The sequence below is a fragment of the Borostomias antarcticus genome, assembly GCF_949987555.1.
Source record: "Borostomias antarcticus genome assembly, chromosome: 16".
NCBI classification, from domain to species: Eukaryota; Metazoa; Chordata; class Actinopteri; order Stomiiformes; family Stomiidae; genus Borostomias; species Borostomias antarcticus.
The window spans coordinates 4,819,984-4,824,983 of NC_140249.1; the positions used below are offsets into that span (position 1 = coordinate 4,819,984).

Genomic DNA, 5,000 nt, shown 5'->3' on the forward strand with positions numbered 1-5,000 from the left:
CACACACACGCACACACACACACGCACGCCCGCACGCACATACACACAACCACACACACACACACACATAAACACACACAAGCACACACACACACACTCCCACTCGTATGTGGCTGCCCTTTCATTCACAATAGCTTGGCCTATATGAATCAAAAGGAGGTGTAGGTCTTCATTGTCACTGAAAGGTCTTGATAATAATGCGTTGTTAAATCATATCAGGACTGGGCAGGTCTGATCTAGGGGTCTGGAACCAAGCATCACCACAACCCAGTTTCTACATAGAGCTAATTGTTCCAGGGACTAGGTTTATGTTTAAGATTAGAGTTCAGAGGTTAGGGGTGGGGGTGAGGGGCTAGGGTTTAGGGAGTTGGGTTTGAGTGAGTTTCAGAGTCCGGTGGAAGCACTTTAGCATCAAATTCTTGTTCATCTGACAACGTACCCAACTGACAGTAACAGACACACACACACACACACACACACACACACAGATTCACTCATCTGACAGTCAGTAACTCCCTGATGCCCCAGTTCCCTGCCCCACTTACCCCCTCCTCTCATCAGAGACCAGAGTAAGGATAGATGGAACTGGGATAGAAAGCATCACACACACACACGCACACACACACACGCACACACACGCGTGCACATGCACACACACACTCACACATACACGCACACACACAGACGCACACACACACTCACAGATTACAAAAGCCAAACGCTCTAACCCCATCCCTCAACACCACCATTGGCCACCATAATAGAATTAAATGTTTGTGCAAATCTCATTAGCAGTGTGTTTAATCTGCATTAAAAGCTGAACACACTCTCTCTCTCTCTGTCACACACACACACACACACACACACACACACACCCTGACCCCACTGCGTGGATTTAATGGTTTTCTGATGGCTATTGTGGGTCGTTTTTCTCACACACACAGCCTCTCCAGTTGGCAGAGTTCAGACAGAGCTAATAATAACACCGCAGCCGCTGGCCTGGATTCAACTCTCCCTTTACTGTGACCCCAAACTGATTCACATTCACATTCAGATCCAGATTCAGATTCAGATTCAGATCCATATTCAGATTCAGATTCAGATTCAGATTCAGATCCAGATCCAGATCCAGATCCAGATCCAGATTTCAGAATCAGAATAAAATTGTATTTTGCCAGGTAAGTTTTTACACATACTAGGAATGTGTTCTGGTCAGTTGGTGCATAATGCTAATGGATAGACAACAATAGACAACAAAAGACAGGGTGCAGGGACTAGACAGGACAATCTGGAGACAGGACATTGCAAAATATATAGGAGCGCAGGAAGCAAAGGGCAAATACAAAAAGATGTGCAATGTGTATAGGCCTCTATACACTAATACTGTATGTGCAGTGTGTTAATGTATGTGCGTTGTGTTTATATACAATATGTGTGCGTTGAGTTTATGTATGTGCAGTAGGTCTGTCAAGTAAATACTCGAACTTCGACTAGTCGACTTTGGGAGAAAAAATGCATAATTGATCAAATGTAGATGTGATTAGTAGGCCACCGCAAAGCAGCGCACATCACACAGCCTCCCGAATCCCGCCAATCTTCTAATCATGCCAAAACACATTACGTTGGTATTCAAAACAGCCAAACGACTGCATCTACAGTAGGCTATTTATCTATGTACTGTAAGTGGCGAGGAAATACTTTAGGTCTAACTACTTCCGTAAGATCCGCATGCATCTTCTCGCCAGCTGGCAGGCAACATTGCACCACCTCCTGCCGGAGGGGAATGGTTCAAAGAGATTGTGACCACGGTGGGAGGGGTCGGCCATGATCTTTCTTGCCCACTGGAGGCATGCAGGTCCTGGAGGGATGGCAGCCAATCACCCTTTCATCAGAGCAGATGATACGCTGCAGTCTAGCCTTGTCTTTGGAGGAGGTGAGGATGGACTCGATGATGGAGGTGTAGAAGTGTACCATCATTGGCAGGTTGACGTCTTCAGTTGCCTCAGGAAGTACATCCTCTGCTGTGCCTTCTTAGTGAGGGAGCTGAGGTTTAGCTCCCACTCGAGGTCCTGGGTGATGATGTGAAGTTCTTGATCTCAAGAAGATGATCTCAGTTAGGCAGAAGAACGTTAAATGTCGATGAAACTCAGAATCAGCAGTCAGAATGCCCATACCTCATTGGCTGGTATCGGATGTAACCTCCCTTTGTTGGTGGTTAAATATGAGCTCTGCTGGAGTTGTTGAATATTTCATAGTGAAACAGCAGGGTGTGGAAGTTACTGTACACTGTAACATCGGACCCCCCTCTCTCTTTTCCTATCCCTTGCTCTTATCACAGCGCCTGACTGTGTGTGCGTGTGTGTGTGTGTGTGGGTGCGCACATGTTTGTCAGAATGATGAGACCAGCTGACTGTCCAGCTCTGTCCGGTCAGTGCAGATTTGGTCTTTGAGCCTGGCTCTGTCTGCTCTGAACTCTGGAGAAATGAAACGTCCCACACAGGACAATGCTCTCTTCACCTGGGGCCAGGCTGAGGCTCTGGTCCTTCTTCTCACACTCTGTAGAGATTGAGATCTATTTTATCTTCAACCATCGTTTGAATGTGGAGCGGATGTTCTGTAGATCAATAGGATGTTTTTGTAGATCAGTAGGATGCATTTGTAGATCAATATGATGTTCTGTAGACCAATATGATGTTTTTGGATGTTCTGTAGATCAGTATGATGTTCTGTAGATCAATAGGATGTTTTTGTAGATCAGTAGGATGCATTTGTAGATCAATATGATGTTCTGTAGATCAATATGATGTTCTGTAGATCAGTGGGATGTTCTGTAGATCAGTATGATGTTCTGTAGATCAGTATGATGCTCTGTAGATCAGTATGATGTTCTGTAGATCAGTATGATGTTCTGTAGATCAGTATGATGTTCTATAGATCAGTATGATGTTCTGTAGATCAGTATGATGTTCTATAGTTCAGTATGATGTTCTGTAGATCAGTATGATGTTCTGTAGATCAGTGGGATGCTCTGTAGATCAGTATGATGTTCTGTAGATCAGTATGATGTTCTGTAGATCAGTATGATGTTCTGTAGATGAGTATGATGTTCTGTAGATCAGTGGGGTGTTCTGTAGATCAGTATGATGTTCTATAGATCAGTGGGGTATTCTGTAGATCAATATGATGTTCTGTAGATCAGTGGGGTGTTCTGTAGATCAGTATGATATTCTGTAGATCAGTATGATGCTCTGTAGATCAGTGGGATGTTCTGTAGATGAGTATGATGTTCTGTAGATCAGTATGATGTTCTGTAGATCAGTGGGGTGTTCTGTAGATCAGTATGATGTTCTGTAGATCAGTATGATGTTCTGTAGATCAGTGGGCTGCTCTGTAGATCAGTATGATGTTCTGTAGATCAGTATGATGTTCTGTAGATCAGTATGATGTTCTGTAGATCAGTATGATGTTCTGTAGATCAGTATGATGTTCTGTAGATCAGTATGATGCTCTGTAGATCAGTGGGCTGCTCTGTAGATCAGTATGATGTTCTGTAGATCAGTGGGCTGCTCTGTAGATCAGTATGATGTTCTGTAGATCAGTATGATGTTCTGTAGATCAGATTTTCTTTGTCCTTTCCTTTGTTCAGGTCAAGTACAGGGTCAGCTGAGCAGTACTACTGGAGGTCATGATTATGAGCTAATGTTGGGGCCAAGTGAGGCACAATGGTAGACAATGGGCTACCTACTGTACCGGCCAGTCAGAGCTCCTACTGTATCCCTGGGCCGAGGATGCATTGTGCAGCTGGTCTGAGGTCAGCTGTGCATGTTCCCTACTGCTGCTGGGGGAGGTCAGAGTCTGTGGAGGGAATACTTCAAAAAAAAAAAAATCGTATTGTATCCCCTTTTTCACCCAATCTTGGTAGCCAATCACACCTGACCTATTGCCTTATGGTCCCCATTGATGTGGAGGGTCCAATGCACAACCCCGTGGTCGGCGATCCGGAAGAGAGAGCCAGCTACCTGACTCTCTCAAGCCCATGAGCGTAGCTCCGATACCAGGCGGGGTCGCTGTAGAGTGATGGTCCCTCGTGCCGAAATTAAACGAGCCACCCTCGGGAGAGGAGGCCCAATATGCCCCGGCCCCCTGGGGGGCAGCTGCACCGGAACCCAATGCTTAGACTGCTACACCACCGCGGACCCTACTGTAGAGGGAGTACTGACCCCAGATCTGCCCCCAGGAGGAATGCTGGTTTGAGACCGTGGAGAGATGTGACCTGGATTTCAGTAGCTAGCGTGAAAACTGCAGTGAGTGCTCACATAGCATGCTCCAGGGACCTCCAACTCTACTCTAAACACACACACACACGCTCACATGCACACACACACACACGCACGCACACACACACATACTCAGAGATGTGCTTTGACTTGACACACACAATGTCACACACTCTGATCAAACTATTATCCTGCGAGATCATCATTATGCGTCGCTTTCACTCTAGTCGTATCCATTCGGTTAAGTTCCCATTCTACCTAATCATAGTCTATCGCCCTCCTGGTCCCTATTCTGCCTTCCTGGATGAATTTTCAAATTTCTCGTCCAACCTTGCAACACGCACAGATAACATCTTACTTGTAGTTATTTCAATATTCACGTCAATTCTAACTCTGAACCACTAACCAAAGCTTTCATGTCTCTTATCAACACTCTTGGGTTTGCTCAGTTAGTTCAAGAACCAACACATTCCGGTGGCAACACTCTTGATCTGGTTCTCACTCGTGGAGTCGATGTTTGCGACATATCTGTCCTGCCTTATCCATCTACAGTACGCTTTCAGATCACAATCTCATTAAATTTCAATTTTAGATCTGCCTCCGATGGATACGTATAGCACCGGACACATTGACACTTCCACAACTGCTCAACTTGCTGTGTCCTATGGCACTTAACTCTCTCCCAGTGCATATCAACTCCCTATCTCTCCATCATTTATAAAT

General features: G+C 45.4%; 1 protein-coding gene across 1 annotated transcript in view; it reads left to right on the forward strand.

The window, feature by feature from the left end:
• The window catches only part of myo10l1 (myosin X, like 1), a gene marked incomplete at both ends in the record, with an annotated part of 54,850 nt that overhangs the window by 14,744 nt on the left and 35,106 nt on the right, over positions 1-5,000 (forward strand). The gene's annotated exons all lie outside the window — the stretch shown is intronic.